The sequence below is a fragment of the Theobroma cacao genome, chromosome 8, assembly GCF_053813885.1.
Source record: "Theobroma cacao isolate CCN51 chromosome 8, ASM5381388v1, whole genome shotgun sequence".
NCBI classification, from domain to species: Eukaryota; Viridiplantae; Streptophyta; class Magnoliopsida; order Malvales; family Malvaceae; genus Theobroma; species Theobroma cacao.
The window spans coordinates 26,894,855-26,915,600 of record NC_142646.1 but is presented as its reverse complement, the minus strand read 5'-3'; the positions used below and the strand labels follow the sequence as shown (position 1 = coordinate 26,915,600).

Sequence of the window (20,746 nt, the reverse complement as noted above, 5' to 3'; positions counted from 1 at the left end):
ACGACCCGGTACTCCCCTCGAGCCCGTGACAACCGCCGCGGTGTCCCGGTAGACACTTATTGCTCGGAATGTCAACCCAAAACCCCGCAAGGCTTTACTATCAGTTTCTCTGTTCCCTTGTGAGCAACCATTGTCAAATATCGTGTTCTAAAATATTTTAAGCTGTTTCCAACTTTAAACAAATAAAATATTAATTTTTCGTCTCACAAGGGTATTTTGGTCATTTTTCTCACAAAATTTTAAAACTGGCTAAAACGTAATATACAAGTACAAAACACACAATTCATATTCAAAATGAGTTTAAAAGTCTAAAATCTTCATTTAAAACGAAATTATGGTTATTTGAATATAATAAGAAAATAAAAGAAATATTAAGTAAAATATTCTATTTTCTTATAAAACAATATTTATAGAGTTATACGTGAATAATTTTTATAACGTAAAAGTTAAATAAATTTATACATACTTAAATACAGTAAGCCAAAATATTTAATTTAATTTACAATAACAAGAGTGCCCCCGAATAAACAAAAATAAAGAGGACTGTGAACCTACGGTTTGGAAAATGCAGATCCCACTGTAGTCCTCGATGAGATCAGCTATCTACAGTCTATACTGAACCTGAAATGGGTGGAAAGGAGGGTGGTGAGATTATAAAATCCCAATGAGTAAACAAACATCATCATAAACATCTAGAGTTGAGTACATGGAGACAATAAAGTAAATCATCATAAACTGGGTTATAGCATTAGAACACATTTTGTTCAAAACACGTAAAGAGGCTTATGAATCTCATAAAAATCTAGGCTTGTGCCATAAATCCATTCTCGGGGACACCTTGGCCGAGGCATCCTACCGAGACCGCCAAGGCTATTAAAATTCACATTTCACATAAATCATGTTTTTGTTTTGAAAACATAGCCGTTCCTTGGCGTTGGCTGAGTTCCCCCTCACGTGGTGGTTTAGCGTGAAGTGAACCCTAAACTTTACCCCAGGAGATACCCTACGCGCCTCTCCGTTCGAGGTAAGAATATAATGGGGTTTACCATTCCCCTTTAAAAGGCTGGTCCACAGAAACCCCCTACTGCAGTGATTAATTAATATATAATCCACCATATAATAAAACTCAATAACATGATATGACAATTTTGTAATTCGTAGTTTTTCAAGGTAACCAAACAATTCGCATTTCAATACAATTGCCAACTAGCCAATCATGCTCGATTTATCATAAGCCAGTTAATTTAAACAATCAAATTGCCACAATTAACAGTCTCCGTGTACTCTATTTTTCAAAATCACTATTAATTTCAAAACAATTTATAATTTAATTTCATTGAAACTCATTTATTCATAAAACATGAAAATTTATCTTTTTAAATTCCTTTTTCCATAGAATTCATGAAAGCATCTAAAAACCACCCTAGATAATTAAAATGACAGTAAGTTTACTCACAATGTCTAGAATGCAGACTTTTGAAGCACTCTGTCTACTGGTCCTCGGATGCAATTTCCTTGCCTTTATTGGAGGACTCACCACCTTGACACAATACAAAATCGAGAGTTTCACCAAGTTGGTACTAAATCAAAATTAAACTAATTTAGATTACCAATGCATGATATGGAATGCAAAAATGCACTGGTAACTATTTAAACCCGGTATTGGCCTAATTCGTCTTATCACCCGATTAAATTCCTAACGGGTCCGTTTAAACTCCAATTTAATTCTTTTCAGTTTCTATACCTCAATTGCACCCAAATTAACTTAATGTCTCTCAGTGTGGTGCAAATTATCAGTCCCAACAATAAATTACGAAAATACCCCTAGTGGGTAAAAATTCGTATTTTTGCTCCGAAAATTCTCATTATTTTTCTAGGCTCATAATTCATCATTCCTTAACCAATTCTCCTAGAATAAAATCAAACTCATTCTCACTCACTACATGGTAAATTCAGCCATTAATGGTTGGGGGAGAAAATAAATTCTTTTCTTGTTGTTTTGTTTCTAAATATGCTAAACTAACTAAAAACACTAACATAAATTAAAATCAAATAAATCCAACAACTTTCTCTCTCCTAACCCATTTTTTCAGAATTGAATTCATCATGAAAACATGTAATTTAATCATGGAAAATAAAGAGAAATGCTTGGGAATAAGAAAACTCAAGCTTAATAGAAAAAAATCTCACCTTTTTCACTTAATTTCCTTGAAAATTCACACTTTTTCTTTGATTTTCTCTCTCTAGGGTTTTGTTTTCTCCTTTCTCTCTCTTGTTTCTTGCTTGGCCGAATGTTGAAGAAGAAGAATGGGTGGGCTGATTTTTTTTATGCCTTTTTATTGCTTAATGAAATAATATTATTTTATTCATATTTTAAATATTTTATTAATTCATTTTTTTTTTCTAGCCATCCACTTGTCCTATTTTTTTCACCATGCATTCCCTTTGACTTATCCAAGTCTTAAGTGAAATTTCCAGATTTTTCCAAAGTTTTGGTGGAGCAAATTTTTCAAAATTACACTTTTGCCCTCGAACTTTTCAAAAATTACATTTTTACCCTAAAAATTGAAAATTTTCCATAATGCATAATTTTCACTCCTCATACTCATTTCACACTCCAAATAATTAAATTTGATCAAAATCCTTTCAAAAAATTAAATTTTCGATTTCGAATGGTAAAATTACCATTTTACCCTTTTACTCCAAATTATACCGAAATTAAAATTTTTCACTTCTAAACCTCAAATCTTACTCCAATAAGTCAAATGGGGCCAAAAATCTTTTCTAAAAGTTTCCATTTTGTCCCAAGGTGGCAAATGACAATTTTGCCCCTAGTTAGTGAAAATTTCGATTTGACTCCAAATTGATCCTCAAACTCCAAATTACCATTTTAAGTCATCCATGAACTGTGAAACTCTTAATCTCACCTTAAAATTCCTATTTGATCTAGTTCGAGGATTAAATAAACTTTGTTGTACCTCTAGTTATAATACCGACTTTTGTAAATTTTTCAGGACTCTCCTAGCATGCAATCATGCTATCATCACATGTATGTCATGAATAGTATTTTATAAGGTCGGGCTTTACATCCCTGAACTGTGAAACTCTTAATTTCACCTTAAAATTTCTATTTGAACTAATTTGAGGCTTAATCGACTCAATGGTACCATTAGGGGCAATATCATCTTTTAACGATTTCTCGAACTTCCTAAATATACAAACATTCTATCGAGCATGTGAATGACATTATAATTATTTTACAAAGTAGGGTTTGACATTAACCCTAAGTATATAAACTCTTTTTCCTTTCTTCTTTCCCCATTTCTCATCTTCATTTTCTTTCTTTATCGACTGATGCTTTCTTTCCTCTCTAAACCCCAAGAACTAAACCTCAAACTCTATCTCTTCTCCCTTTCTCAACCGCCGATTGATGGCCCAAAACCTTCAATCTCCGAACCCTAAACTTCCCAAACCTCACTAAGTTTCAAAAAGAAAAAAAAGAACAAAAAGAAACCCCTTAGGTCTTTTCTTGTTTTTGAATTTTTTTAGGGTTTTTGGGTTGCTTTTTGTTGTTGTTTTTGGCTTTTCTTTTTTGATCTTTTGATTATGGCTTTTTGGTTGCTTGGGTTTTTAGAAATTGGATGAAAGGTTCATTTGAAATTGGCTGCAGAGGTTTTTTATAAGGTTTCTAGGGTTTTTTTAAGACTTCCTTTTTCTACCTTTTACATGGACAAAGGATTTATAGATTCCTCGATTTTTGGCTTTGCCAGTCATTGAATGCACTCCACGACTGATGGAGCAACTAGGTGGCCTTTGCTAGAGTGTCAAGGCACTCAAACCCTTTTTTTTTTGCTTTTTTCGATTTTAGGCTAGCTGGCCAATTTTTCAAGTTGTTTTTGTTGTTTCCAGATTGTTCTTCAATTTATTTGGTTTTAATCCTAATTTATTAAACTTAATTATCTTTACGTAGTTTGATATGAAATTTTGGCCTTACTTGCTTATGGGTCTGTTTTTGGGCCACAGGATCAATTACTAAGCCCAACTTTTAAACTTGTTGGTTATGTAGCATTCAACTTCACATAAGGTTTGAGATTCCTAATGGCCCAAAAACTTGGGAAGCCCAAGCAAAGCCACAAAGAAGCTCATTTGGACTTAGACTAATAATTAACCTTGATTATAAAATAAAATAAAGATAAATAATAAAATAAAATAGTACCATAAAAATAAAAGGACATATAAATATTAATTACATATATATATAGCTTGTGCCTACAACTACCCTTCTTTACGTATCCTTGAGAATCAAGGGTTGTGCAAAGATGTAGGCCTATGCTTGACCTATCTCAAAGTAAGTTCGATTTAAAAATTTAAAATTCTTAAATTTAATCTAAACTCGATCTATCTCAAAGCAGGTTCAATTTAAAATTAGAATTTTTAGACTTGATCTAAGCTTGATCTATATCAAACAGGTTCGATTTAAAATTAGAATTCCTAAATTTAATCTAAGTTCAACCTATCTCAAGATAGGTTCAATTTAAAATTGGAATTCCTAAATTTAATCTAAGTTCGACCTATCTTAAGATAGGTTCAATTTAAAATTGGAATTCCTAGACTTGATCTAGACTTAACTTATATCAAAACAAGTTTGATTTAAAAATTGAAATTCCTAAACTTGAACTAGGCTTGATCTATCTCAAAACTGATTCGATTTTTTTTTTTAAAAAATGAAATTTCTAGACTTAACCTAGGCTCGACCTATCTCAAAACAGATTCGATTTTTTTTTCTAATGCCAATTTAATTGGGTTAACATCATTTTTATACCAACTAGATTGAACTTAAACTCATATTGGTGTCAACAAAATTTGGCTTGGAATCTCTCGTGCCAACTTAATTAGGCTTAAATCTTTTCTTCATTAGTTGTTTTATGAAAATGAAAGATTCAAATCCTTTCATCTTAATCAAAGTTTTATACCCTTAAAACTTTAGGTTGGGTGAATTTCCACTTTTGAAGCTTGGAACATGCATTAATTTTGACTCTTGTTTGAAAATGATCATGTGCATGGTTAGACATGTATGCATCGTTGAAATGATGGAATGCTTTAATGTTAATGATTCATTAAGGTTTCTTGACCCTTCTTTTGCTTTATCCAACTTTTCCATTATAATTTTCACTCATCTTTGTCTATTCGCCTTTCTTCTACTTGTTTTAGGTAACCCCTTATTTCCCTTAGGCATCCTTTTTTTTCAACATTTGACCTTTTTCTCATGTTGAGGCTCCCTTTTCTTTTTTTTTTACCTCATCATTAAGTCTTTTATTGAACAATGAACGTAGTTTCTTGCTTAATTAGTTCATTTTTTTACTAGTCATCATTCATTTCCATAACAATCATTATGTGGAATTATATAATGGTAGAAAGCATGGGTTGAAATAAAGAAGGGAGGGAGAATTTCATATAAAAATGCAAATAACTCAAGGAAAGGGGAATTTACAAAGCAATCATTAGATCTTTTAAATGATGAACATTCAGACCATTTAGAGTAAACAATCTGATCCTCTAAACTCAAAATTGTCTTTAATTGATGTCTTAAGCAAATTCGTAACTTCCCTTTATTTCGTGAGACTGATGAACTCCATTTCTAGTGTATTTTTACCTCATTTTTGTACATCATCTGAGTTGGCATCTTTAAACTTCATTCTAGATTTCTCTTTTTGGTCTAAAGCTATTATTTGCAGATTTTCATCGTGAGCCCCCTCCTTTGGATATGAGTTGCCCTTTTTGGGTTTTCAACACAAATCCTTTTTTTTTTATTTATGTTATTTTATTTTATTTTTTAAATATAGTATTTCTTTATTGCATCCACATTTATCGGATTAGGAAAGTCTTTTCCATCTATGTTACCTAGAATTAGAGCTCTTCTTGAAAAAGCTTTTTTTTTTACCACATACGGTCCTTCCCTATTTAGCATCCATTGTCACGACCCGAAACTCCCATTGAGCCCGTGACAACCGCCGCGACGTCTCAATTTACATTCATTACCCGGAATGTCAACCGAGACCCCGCAAGGCTTTAATATCAGCTTCTCATTTCCCCTGTGGGTAACTGTTTCCAAATACCACATTTTAAAAGATTTTAAACTGTTTCCAACTTAAACAAATGAAATAATAATTTTCGTCTCACAAGGGTATTTTTGTCATTTATCCCAAAAATCTAAAAAATCATCTAAAAATATAGTATGTAAGTGGAAAACACATATTTCTTAATCAAAAATAATTTTGGATGTCTAAAACATTCGTTTAAAATGGAATTATGACTGTTATAATAAAATAAAAATATTCAATAAAATATTCAATTTTCACATAAAACGATATTTTAAGAACACTGAATAAATAATTTTTATAGCGTAAAAGCAAAATAAATTCTTACATACCGTAATACAGATAACCAAAGTATAGAATTTAATTTAGAGTGACACGTGGGCCCCCGAATGACCAAAAGTATAAAAAGAAATGAACCTACAGTCTTTGGATGTGGCAAGTTCAACTGTAATCCTCGCCGATATCAGTTATCTACAATCTATTCTGAACCTGAAATGGGTGGAAATGAGGGTGGTGAGATTATAAAATCCCAGTGAGTAAACAAACATCACTCAAAATATCTAAAGTCGAGTAAAAGGAGACTATTAAAACATTTCATCAAACTGTAATTTATCATCTTTCAACTTATTTCAACCAAATGAAATCAATTTATTTAAAGCAAGTAATCAGTATGGCTTATGAATTTCTTAAAAAGCTTGGCTCATGACAAAAATTATTATCATACTCAGTTATTTGGGATACCTTGGCCGAGGGCTATCCCAACTGAGTCCGCCAAGGCTATTAAAAAGTCATGTTTTTATTTTGAAAACATAGCCATTCCTTGACGTTGGCCGAGTTCCCCTTCACGAGGTGGTTTGGCGTGAAGTGAACTCTAAAAGTTATACCTCAGGAGTTACCCTACTCGCCTCTCCAACCGAGGTAAAAATATAACAGGATTCCGTGCCCCTCTAATAGGCTAGTCCACAGAATCCAGCCCACTGCAGCAGGTCAAACCCACCATACAATAAAATTTTGACAGCATGACAGGGCTAATATATTACTACCCAGCCTGCAAGGGTAAAATAAAGCAATTCATATAATTCATAAAAACACAGCCCAGCCAGTCATGCCAATACAATAACATAAGCCATTAATTCAATTTTAAATTTACAACATATCAGTGGTCTCCAATTACTCTATTTTTCAAAATCGTTATTTCGTTTCAAGACAATTTATAAAATATTTTCATTTAAACTCATTTTGTTTACAAAACATAAAAATTTACCATTTGAACTCATTTTCATAAAATTCACCAAAACCGAATAAAAACATACTTTAGATAATTAAAATGATGGTAAGGTTACTCACCGTGTCTAGAGTGAGGATTTTCGAAATACTCAGACTATTGGTCCTCGGGTGCAATTCCCTTGCCTTTATCAGAGGACTCACCACCTTGACACAGTACAAAATCGAGAAATTCACCACATTGGTACTAAATTGAAATTAAACTAATTTAGACTACTAATGCTTGATATGGAATGCAAAAATGTCTAAATTTTTGCCTAAATGCGGTGTTAGCCTATTTCGGTCTTTTACCCGATAAATTGATATACGCGTCCGTTTAAACTCCAAATTAATTTTTTTCAGTTTCTATACCTCAATTGCACCCAAATTGACTTAATGTCCCTCAGTGTGGTGCAAATTATCAGTCCCGATAATAAATTACGAAAATACCCCTAGTGGGTAAAAATTTGTATTTTTGCTCCGAAAATTTCCATTATTTTTCTAGGCTCATAATTCATCATTATTCATCATAATTCCTCAAATAACCATCAAGATCAGCAGCCAATATTCCCCTAGAAAATTCAGCATAATGGGTTTCAATGGGAGAAAATTATATTTCTAGCTTATTTTTGCTATATTTCAATATAACTTAACTAAAATCACTTAATTCAATTAAAATCAACCAAAAATCAAGCTCAAAACTCATCCATGGAGGTTTGGCCAGCATGGGTGTCCATACCCACTTTCTAATTTTGCATGGAAATGAGAAAAAAATGCATGGGTAGTGAAAATCACAAGGAAAATCAATGAAATTTACCTTTTTAATGCTTGATTTCTTGATTTCTCTTGATTTTCTCCAAATTTTTCAGGTAGGATTCTTGTTTTTTTTTCCCCTTTTCTCCCCTGGTTTGGACAGCTGAAGAAGATGAGAATTCCGGAATTTTCACCTTTTTAAAGGCTAAAATAATATAATATTATTTTATTCATTTTTTTAATGTTTTATTAATTCCTTAAATTCTAGCCATCCATTTATTTCCAAATTTTCACCATACACTTGTCCCACATATCCATAGCTTAGGTAAAATTCTCAGACTTATCCAAAGTCTTGGTGGAGTAATTTTTTGAAATTTACACTTTTACCCCCGTAAAAGTCAAAAATTACATTTTTGCCCCAAAAATTGAAAAATTGCCCATAGACATATTTTTCATCCCTTATACTCATACCATTCTCCAATTTGTCAAATTTGATCTAAATTCTCTCAAAATCTCAAATTTTATCCGCGAGTGGCAAAATTACGATTTTGCCCCTACACTCTAGAAATCACTGGAATTAAACTTTTTCACTGCCAAACCCTCAAATTATACTCCAATACTCAAATCATACTCCAATAAGTCAAATGGGGCTAAAAAAATTGTTTTCTAAAAATTCCCATTGTGTCCTTGGGTGGCAAATGACCATTTTGCCCCTGGACAGTAAAAATTCTAGTTTGACTTCAAATTGATCCTCGAACTCCAAATCACCATATTAAACCATTCTGGGACTTTAATATTCTTAATTTCATTTTAAATTCTCTATTTGATCTAGTTCGAGACTTAAATTAACTTAATTGTACCATTTGGTACATTGTCGTCTTTTAACGATTTTTCTTTCAGGGCTTTCCAAGTATGCAAGCATATTGTCAATCATATGAATGACATGGAAAGTATTTTATAAGGTCGGGCTTGACAACACTACCCCCCTTAAGATAAAATTTTGACCTCAAAATTTCATGTACTGAACTCAGAGAAAAGGTAGGGGTATTATTTTCTCATCTAATGCTCGACTTCTTATGTCTTCCCCTTTATAGGGAATTTCGATTTGTTCACCTCATTTACCTCCAATTCAACTCAAGTACTTCGCTTATGTCTATTATTATCCTTTAAAATCAGATCAACAATAACCTTCACAATTATGATCTCTTATATCGAGACACCAAGCATGCTTTTATTACTGTCATTAAGCTTGAACCATAACTCCATCTCAATCATACCAATTTCGATCGCATTTTATTCTTATTTAGGTATACCAATCACTATCTTATTACTTCATTCCATATCAAACTTCTCGACTTTCATTCATTCATCCTATCCTCATACACTATTGTGTAGTTTACAACATCATTAACACGCCATACTCATTCCTGTACATATCCTCAGCGTTCAGGAAAATTAATGGCTTTAATTATTTCTACATATTTCATGTTTACTTTGCATTTAGGAAATTTCAATCTTCTTAATCTTATTAATCCATCTCATATGGCTTAATCGTACTATAGATTATATTCCCTTAACTATTTCTCCAAAATTCCTTAGGTCACCATAAATCGTCTTCTGATAAGATTCTTAATCGTTACATTATCTATACAACTCATCAAATATATTGAGTTCAAATCTTGAACCACTAAAACCATTATTCATTTAGTTAGGTACATCACTACTCCACACATACATATACATATACATTCAAATGTCTATATTCCTCATTATGTATACGAGTCTCTGTTTTCAAATGCCTTCAGACTAATTTCTGTTAATTCATTCCCATCCACAATCAAGATTCAATAGAATAAGCTTCATAATTCATACAAATTCTCATCATGCCTGTGTATAGTTCCCCATCATTTATATACTTATATTCTCTTCTTATCGTTTCCAATTATATGCTTAAGTTTCCTTGTACTGTATATCATTGCATCACAATGTCATCTCCATTGAATTATAATCTATTATGCGTGTATGTTTTATAATCCCATTGGTATCTAAAAAATTTATCTTGACTTGATCATTGCATCTTATGCAATACTACAATTCCTAAAAGTCATCCTTATTCCTCGATTATCCTTCATGTCTCCTATATATTGTATCCTTATTGCATTTCGATATTGATTTGTCACTTAAAACTCAGATTCATTTGAATCATGTATGCCTCACGCATTTTCGAATTCCAATTCCCATAATATATTAAGAAAGTTTCATTATCTGACTTCATTATCAAGGTTAACTTCTATCATCCTTTATTCCACTCTTTCATATGAATATAACATCATTCTTCCTTAACTAATTTACAAATTGTACTTGAAATTACAAGACTTGAAACTAAATTCTCCTCAAGTACTTTTTAATGTTAATACTTATACCACTCTCAGCTTATAGCTTCCTTTTTATAACTACATAACTTAGTGCTTGCTTTCACATGATCCATGGCAGAACTTCTCTTGAGTATTTCCTTAGGGATATTTATTTTAAATTTATGTCTCACAACATATGATCATTTAACCCGTAACTTAGCCATTTGGCTCCTTAGCAAGTTTCAAAGTCACGCATCTTATGCCCATCATGTATAACTTATAATTCTTTCTCAAGGGCGTTTAAACATTCTTGAAACACTTAATCACTTATTTACTCTTTTATACACCAAGTATATCATTTCCATAAAGGCATGCCCAACTACTCATGCTTCAATTTATCTCCATGGGTTTCTAGCATGTCACCTAGTTTACTTGTGTTGTTACTAATCCTTTCCTTTCAACAAGGTCAAGACAAGATTAGTATATTCTCATAACAATATTCTATATAAACTCATTTGCTATATCATTATTGAAATCTTTATTTACATTTTCCTCACTTGCTATTGACATCTCTTATCAGTATCTCATACATTCATCTAACCTTTCGCTCGCTTCCTCTTTAGTCTTTAACAAGACTTAATCTCTTGTCTTCTTTATTTCTTAAGATTTGACTTCAGTCATCATATTATTCCTCTTAACACTCCACATGTTAATTTATTTTTATGTAGCCATCTCAAAAATTCTCTAACTTTTCTTCCTCTTACATGCCAATATATATAAGGCAATAAAATAAAAAAAAAAAAAACTTTGTAATTTCACTCATCATCTTTATCTTAATACCTCCCAATGCACTTAAGACTCCAAACAACAAAGCTTAGCATGAAAACCAATGACCATTCTTCAACTCGTGAGTTTCATCTTCATGCCACTCTCAATTTGCTCTTGCTTGTTAGCCATTAGGGGTTCTTAACGCGACAGTGTTTGAGAGTCAGTACTGTGGCGTTGCAACTATTTGATTTCACTTTATCCCAGCAACTCTTCTACCCTTAAAGCTACTACCTCAATTATTCACAATCGTGTGGCTTCCCTTCGAGTCTATACCACAATTAGTAAGACTAACTTTCTATCACAAGTTTGCGATCAAAACATTGATTTAACATATTTATTTTGCCACTAGCATTCATATATCTTTACCATAACATTTAATACACGTTTGCTTAAGCAAAAATCTCCAAATTTATTCATAGCTACATGTATCTCAAATTGTTCATCACTTATCATCAGTCAATAAATCCCACTCGAAAATACCCTTTCCATATTGTATAGTGATTTCACCATATAGCATCACTGCACGGTGTTCCTCCATTCTACTATCATGGATACTCCATAGAAATTAATTAAAAGATTTACGTACCCTAACTAATGCTAATTCCATTTAATCATATCTTAAATACTTCAAACTTGTAAATTACAACTCTAAATGTATGTCCATATATTGATAATCTTTATATATTTCATGATCATGAAAACTACAACTTACAAACTAGCTTTCTATCATACGTACTTTATTAGAGCACTAATTTCAACTTATTTAATCTACCCTTGGTGGTATGTCAAAATCATCCCTGTCTCGGTTGCAATCCAGAGGAATCTCTCCTCTGTATATCCGTATGAGCTGGTGGAGATGGAGCAGCTACCGTAGCCCGTCCTAACTGTGGACAATCTCTCCTAATGTGACCCAGTTGATCACAATGAAAACATCGTGCAGGCCCTCTGCACGGCCCAACATGATAATTCCCACAATTTCTGCATCTACGTGAACTTCCTGAAACAGAGGAGTCTTTGCCCCTTTTTGGTGGCTGACTAGAAGATACACTCAGATTTCTCCTTTTTGCTAACTCAGCTCGCAAACTCCTATTTTCATTCGCAAGCTTCTCAGCTCTTAAAGCCATTCGCACCACCTCTTTAGCCACGGTTGCGTCCGACTCACCCATAAAAGAAACACAACTATGTTGCCTAGCCTCTTTAAGCTTCTTAGAATCAGAAACATCCAGCACTGGTGGTGGGACAGGAGGTGGGGATGGTGGTACTGAAGGAGCAGCCAGAGGAACTGTAGGAAGAGCTTGACCAGCCTGAGCCTGGCCAACAATAGCAGTAAAGAAGGCTGCTAATGCCTGAACTGCCTCAAGGGGCATAGCAAGAATACTAGTAAGTGGCAGAGGAGGTGGAGGATGTGGAGGAGTCTCGATTTGTTCAGCAGCAGGTGCTGCCCGAATGGTGGATGCAGTCGATTCCTCCTCTATTGCACCTAACTGACGACGTTGAAAACAACCTCTTCCCCTCCCAGCTGATCTAGTGAAAGGTGGTTGTTTGCGTCGAGGAGACATAATAATCTATAAGAGGGAACAAAGTGAGTTTAGGCAACCTCAGGCTCTATATGCTTATGCATGTATTTTATTCAACCTAACCTAACTTAACTCGGGGCCACACTGACACTGTAAATTTTTAAAACAGCTTTAAAATAACTTTAAACCCAAAACTCTAATCTTTCAAACCAACAGCTCTGATACCAACTTAATTGTCACGACCCGAAACTCCCATCGAGCCCGTGACAACCGCCGCGACGTCTCAATTTACATTCATTACCCGGAATGTCAACCGAGACCCCGCAAGGCTTTAATATCAGCTTCTCATTTCCCCTGTGGGTAACTGTTTCCAAATACCACATTTTAAAAGATTTTAAACTGTTTCCAACTTAAACAAATGAAATAATAATTTTCGTCTCACAAGGGTATTTTTGTCATTTATCCCAAAAATCTAAAAAATCATCTAAAAATATAGTATGTAAGTGGAAAACACATATTTCTTAATCAAAAATAATTTTGGATGTCTAAAACATTCGTTTAAAATGGAATTATGACTGTTATAATAAAATAAAAATATTCAATAAAATATTTAATTTTCACATAAAACGATATTTTAAGAACACTGAATAAATAATTTTTATAGCGTAAAAGCAAAATAAATTCTTACATACCGTAATACAGATAACCAAAGTATAGAATTTAATTTAGAGTGACACGTGGGCCCCCGAATGACCAAAAGTATAAAAAGAAATGAACCTACAGTCTTTGGATGTGGCAAGTTCAACTGTAATCCTCGCCGATATCAGTTATCTACAATCTATTCTGAACCTGAAATGGGTGGAAATGAGGGTGGTGAGATTATAAAATCCCAGTGAGTAAACAAACATCACTCAAAATATCTAAAGTCGAGTAAAAGGAGACTATTAAAACATTTCATCAAACTGTAATTTATCATCTTTCAACTTATTTCAACCAAATGAAATCAATTTATTTAAAGCAAGTAATCAGTATGGCTTATGAATTTCTTAAAAAGCTTGGCTCATGACAAAAATTATTATCATACTCAGTTATTTGGGATACCTTGGCCGAGGGCTATCCCAACTGAGTCCGCCAAGGCTATTAGAAAGTCATGTTTTTATTTTGAAAACATAGCCATTCCTTGACGTTGGCCGAGTTCCCCTTCACGAGGTGGTTTGGCGTGAAGTGAACTCTAAAAGTTATACCTCAGGAGTTACCCTACTCGCCTCTCCAACCGAGGTAAAAATATAACAGGATTCCGTGCCCCTCTAATAGGCTAGTCCACAGAATCCAGCCCACTGCAGCAGGTCAAACCCACCATACAATAAAATTTTGACAGCATGACAGGGCTAATATATTACTACCCAGCCTGCAAGGGTAAAATAAAGCAATTCATATAATTCATAAAAACACAGCCCAGCCAGTCATGCCAATACAATAACATAAGCCATTAATTCAATTTTAAATTTACAACATATCAGTGGTCTCCAATTACTCTATTTTTCAAAATCGTTATTTCGTTTCAAGACAATTTATAAAATATTTTCATTTAAACTCATTTTGTTTACAAAACATAAAAATTTACCATTTGAACTCATTTTCATAAAATTCACCAAAACCGAATAAAAACATACTGTAGATAATTAAAATGATGGTAAGGTTACTCACCGTGTCTAGAGTGAGGATTTTCGAAATACTCAGACTATTGGTCCTCGGGTGCAATTCCCTTGCCTTTATCAGAGGACTCACCACCTTGACACAGTACAAAATCGAGAAATTCACCACATTGGTACTAAATTGAAATTAAACTAATTTAGACTACTAATGCTTGATATGGAATGCAAAAATGTCTAAATTTTTGCCTAAATGCGGTGTTAGCCTATTTCGGTCTTTTACCCGATAAATTGATATACGCGTCCGTTTAAACTCCAAATTAATTTTTTTCAGTTTCTATACCTCAATTGCACCCAAATTGACTTAATGTCCCTCAGTGTGGTGCAAATTATCAGTCTCGATAATAAATTACGAAAATACCCCTAGTGGGTAAAAATTTGTATTTTTGCTCCGAAAATTTCCATTATTTTTCTAGGCTCATAATTCATCATTATTCATCATAATTCCTCAAATAACCATCAAGATCAGCAGCCAATATTCCCCTAGAAAATTCAGCATAATGGGTTTCAATGGGAGAAAATTATATTTCTAGCTTATTTTTGCTATATTTCAATATAACTTAACTAAAATCACTTAATTCAATTAAAATCAACCAAAAATCAAGCTCAAAACTCATCCATGGAGGGTTGGCCAGCATGGGTGTCCATACCCACTTTCTAATTTTGCATGGAAATGAGAAAAAAATGCATGGGTAGTGAAAATCACAAGGAAAATCAATGAAATTTACCTTTTTAATGCTTGATTTCTTGATTTCTCTTGATTTTCTCCAAATTTTTCAGGTAGGATTCTTGTTTTTTTTTTTCCCTTTTCTCCCCTGGTTTGGACAGCTGAAGAAGATGAGAATTCCGGAATTTTCACCTTTTTAAAGGCTAAAATAATATAATATTATTTTATTCATTTTTTTTAATGTTTTATTAATTCCTTAAATTCTAGCCATCCATTTATTTCCAAATTTTCACCATACACTTGTCCCACATATCCATAGCTTAGGTAAAATTCTCAGACTTATCCAAAGTCTTGGTGGAGTAATTTTTTGAAATTTATACTTTTACCCCCGTAAAAGTCAAAAATTACATTTTTGCCCCAAAAATTGAAAAATTGCCCATAGACATATTTTTCATCCCTTATACTCATACCATTCTCCAATTTGTCAAATTTGATCTAAATTCTCTCAAAATCTCAAATTTTGTCCGCGAGTGGCAAAATTACGATTTTGCCCCTACACTCTAGAAATCACTGGAATTAAACTTTTTCACTGTCAAACCCTCAAATTATACTCCAATACTCAAATCATACTCCAATAAGTCAAATGGGGCTAAAAAAATTCTTTTCTAAAAATTCCCATTGTGTCCTTGGGTGGCAAATGACCATTTTTCCCCTAGACAGTAAAAATTCTAGTTTGACTTCAAATTGATCCTCGAACTCCAAATCACCATATTAAACCATTCTGGGACTTTAATATTCTTAATTTCATTTTAAATTCTCTATTTGATCTAGTTCGAGACTTAAATTAACTTAATTGTACCATTTGGTACATTGTCATCTTTTAACGATTTTTCTTTCAGGGCTTTCCAAGTATGCAAGCATATTGTCAATCATATGAATGACATGGAAAGTATTTTATAAGGTCGGGCTTGACATCCATTTTCCCCAAAGATCATTTTGATTGGAAAGTATTCTTTTTAGAACCAACTCGCATTCTTAGAAATGCTTAGGATGAACCTTTTTCTCATAGGCTCGCATCATCCCTCGTAGATTCATTTGACCATGATAGAGTGATATGAGTTTTTTTTTTCCTCAATCAATTTTAACTATTCATGACAAGAATAGACCTAATCAGCTTTTTCCAATTTTGTCTCCATTAACACCCTTAATGATGAGATTTCTACTTCAATAGGTAAAATTGCTTCTGTACCATATACTAGTGAGTATGGGGTTGCCCTTGTGGAGGTACGTACAAAAGTCCAATGTGCGTGCAAAGCAAAAGGAAGTTTCTCATGCCAATCTATATAAACTTTAGTCATTTTTCGATGATCCTTTTGGTGTTCTTGTTGGCTGCTTCTACTGTTCAGTTCATTTTTGGACAGTAAATTGTCAAGTTATGATGCTTGATCTTGAATTTAGCACAAACTTCCTTCACCATTGTACCATTAAAATTGATCACATTGTCAGTAATTTTCCTTTTTAGAAGCTTATATCAACATATTATCTTTTTTTTTATGAATTTTCATACCACTTTTTACATTACATTAGCATAAAAAGCTGCTTTTACCCTTTTTGTGAAGTAATCAATGTCCATTAGAAGCCTTTTGAGTGATGAGTTCAATCACATTCATTCCCCACATCGAAAAAATCTAACGTTCTGTGAAGACATGTAATGGAACTGGTGGAGCATAAATTTTATCAACATAAATTTGGCATTTGTGGCATTTTCAAGCAAAATTTATTCAATATGCTTTCAAAGTTAGCCAATAATATCCAACTCTCATAATTTGTCTAGCCAACATATGTCCATTGGCATGAGCTCCACATGATCCTTTATGGACTTTTTCCATTATTTTGTTGGCTTCGATTGCATTCACACATCTTAGGAGAACTTGGTCCCCACTTCTTTTGTACAGTATCTTTCCATTAAGGAAGAAACATATTACTAATCTACTGAGAACCCGTTTATCATTTCCCGTAGCATTCTCGAGATCACTTGGTGCTTGAGGTATTGCATGATATCATAATACCATGGCTTCCCATCAATTTCCTTTTCAACATTCAGACAATGTGCAAAGACTCCTCGAATTCTCAACTTAAAAGGATGCATGTCAGTCTTGTTATTTATTTTGAACATTGCTGCAAGCGTGGCTAAAGCATCAGCAATCTGATTCTTTTCTTGAGGCCAATGATTAAAACTGTTTTCATAAACTGTTTACTTAACCCCGTAACTAACTTTTGGTAAGGAATCAATTTATAATTTCTAGTTTCCCATTCCCTTCGCATTTGATAGATCACTAAAGCAGAATATCCATAAACTTCTATTATGTCGACCTTCATGTTGATTGTCGCTTGTAATCCCATTACCAATGCCTTGTACTCTACCATGTTATTGGTACAATTGAAATTTAATCTTGCTGTAGCCCAAAACATTAGATGCCCTATCTAAATAAACTTTCCAAGGATTTGGTTCATTAGGATCTTCCCTATTTATGTGCAAATTGGTCATTAGATCTTCGTTTGGAAAATCGAAACTTACAGGCTCATAATCCTCAGTGGCTCGATCTGCAAGAAAATCAGCAATGGTGATTCCTTTGATTGATTTTTGAGACACATATAAAATATCATACGTGGATAGTAGAACTTGCCATCGCGCTATTCTTCCAAACAGGAATGGCTTTTCAAAAATATATTTGATGGGATCTAACTTTTCCACCAACCACGTTGTATGATACAACATATATTGCCGGAGCCTTTGAGCAGTCCATGTCAGTACACAACACATCTTTTCGAGCGTAGAGTACTTGGATTCATACTCAGTGAATTTCTTGCTTAAGTAATATATGGCATGTTCTTTCTTGCTTGTTTCATTGTGCTGCCCTAATACACATCCCATGGAGTTCTCGTTCACTGTCAAATGCAAGATAAGAGGTCTCTCAGCCATCAGTGGTTTTGGTGGATTTGTGATGTATTCTTTGCTTTTATTAAAAGCTACTTGACATTCTTCATTCCATTTTCCTGGGTTACGGTTTTGAAGCGGTTTTAAAATCAAATCACATTTGGAAGTGAGTTGGGATATAAATCAAGAAATGTAATTCAACCTTTCTAAGAATTATCTCACTTCTTTTTACATTTTGGGAGGTGGTAATCCCTGATAGCTCATATTTTGTCTAGGTCTAGTTTCATCCCTTTTTTGCTTATTATGAACCTCAACAATTTCCCAGAAGGAACACCGAAGGTGCATTTTCCAAGATTCAACTTGAGCTGAAACTTTTGTAATTTTTCAAATAACTTCTTAAGATTAATAGTATGATCCTCTTCCTTAAGAGATTTTGCAATCATGTCATCCACATATACCTCTATTTTTTTATGTATCATATTATGCATTACCATGGCCTTTTGATAAATGGTGCTTAAATTTTTCAGTCCGAATGACATAACTTTGTAACAGAACGTTCTCCACTTGGTTATGAACATTGTCTTTTCCATATCTGCAGGTGCCATCTTAATATGATTATATCTAGAAAAATCATCCATGAATGAGAATAAAAAGTGTTCTACTGTATTGTCCATAAGAGTGTCAATATGTGGTAAAGGGAAATTATCTTTAGAGTTTGCTCTATTCAAATCCTAGTAATCTACACACATTCGAATGTTTCCATCCTTTTTAGAAATCGGGACTATATTAGCCACCCATTCAAGATATCTGGCCACTTCTAAGAGCCCAGCATCAAATTGCTTTTTTACCTCTTTTTTAATCTTCAGTAACATATCTACCTTTATCTGCCTCAATTTCTGCTTAATTAGCTTACAATCTGGTTTCAAGTGTAACTTGTGGACAATGATGTCAGTATTAAGACCTGACATATCTTGATACGACCAAGCAAATACATCCACATATTCACGAAGCAACTCTTCCAACTTTTGGCGTTCACCAAGTGATAGTGAAGTATTAATCTTAACCTCTTTCTTATCTTTCCATTTCCTAAATTAATCATTTCTATTAGTTCTTGGTGAGGTAAAATCTCCTTTTCCTCCTATTCCAACATTTTCGACAAATTAGGGGGTAGGTCATAATCATCCATTTCCTTTTCATTTTCAGTTCATCAATGCTTGAAATTTTCTTGAAATCAAAATTCAAACTATTCTGTAGATTGCCTTTGTGTTTATTATTTAAAGACTTGTGAATAGGTGAAATCAGACACATATGTATAGGCAAGTGTTCATTGGCTAAAAGAATATATGAAAAGGAAATGTGCAAAAAATAATTGTTGATGAATAACAGAACACAACATGCTTGTCATTTATTTGAATGACTAAAGTAATAGAAAACTCCATTTAAACCAAGAAATTACTTCTGATGTCCTTGGGCACAGTCATTTAGGTGAGATTGTTCATTATATTTTCAAAGACTTAAAGATAACAAGTAACTCAGTGACTATCCAATTGTTAAGCTCTTTTCCTAACAATACTAGATACACCTTAGGGACCTTCTTTTTAGGATTTTCATCTTTGATCATGTGAACTGATAGCTCATCAAATGCCTCCTCAAAACCCTATTAACCTTAATCAATGTTTTGGGATAAATGTATCCTATAGAGCGAAAGGTCTCATACAAGTATGAGATTATATTTTCGTTGGGTTCTTTCTATTTCCCCTTAAGCTAAGCCATCATTTTGATTTTTTTTGGGCTGCCAACTTTTTTTTTTCTTTGGTGGGTTTGTACCTTAAACTAAACCTTTCCTCATTCTTGATTAGAATCAAAGGCCGTCTAATTCCTTATAGATTCTTTCTTAGCCTAAAACCAATGCGACACCTTTTTCCCACCATCTATTTAACCTCCATCTTAGTTGCCTTTGACAACCATGGAGTTGGTATTATTGTGCCTTCTCCCACATGAGTAGCATTAACAAACTCTAAAGATTTGAAAGAGCATTAAAGGACTTCTTCCGCCAATTTTATATTGGGAGCAAATAAGGATTGAATGGCTAATATGTTTTCCTCTACATATATGCTTACTAATTAGCCTTTAAGTATGAATTTAATTTTTTGATAGAGAAAAGATAGTACAAATCCGACCATATGGATCCATGGGTGTTCGAGTAAGTAATTATAAAATGGGACAATATCCATCACTTGGAATTGACTATCAAAGATGCAAGGACCAATTTTCATCGATATTTCAATATCACTTACCGACCCCCATTTAGTCCCATCGAAGGCTCTTACGATTATGTGATTGGCTCTTATATCAAACATCTCAATTGGCAACTTTGTCAAGGTAGAACAACACATGAATTTTAAGGTCAAACCATTGTTAATTAACACTCTAGATAAGGCATGGTCCTTGTATTTGATGGTTATATGGAGAGCTTTGTTTTTCCTTCGACCACATGATGAAATTTCCTCATCACTAAAGGCAATAAAGTTTTCCACTGTGATATTCCCCACAATATAGTTTAACTTTTCAACTGATCTATCATAAGCCATGAAAGTTGATTTAAGACTTTGAGTA

General features: G+C 33.4%; 1 long non-coding RNA gene across 1 annotated transcript; it reads right to left on the bottom strand.

The window, feature by feature from the left end:
* Nucleotides 1–485: 485 nt before the first annotated feature.
* Nucleotides 486–2,284, bottom strand: LOC148761276 (uncharacterized). Its single transcript, XR_016027980.1, has 3 exons — nucleotides 2,191–2,284; nucleotides 1,457–1,540; nucleotides 486–621 (listed from the first exon to the last, which is right to left on the bottom strand). It is a non-coding gene; the product is annotated as an uncharacterized LOC148761276 (long non-coding RNA).
* Between the last annotated feature and the right edge of the window lie 18,462 nt (nucleotides 2,285–20,746).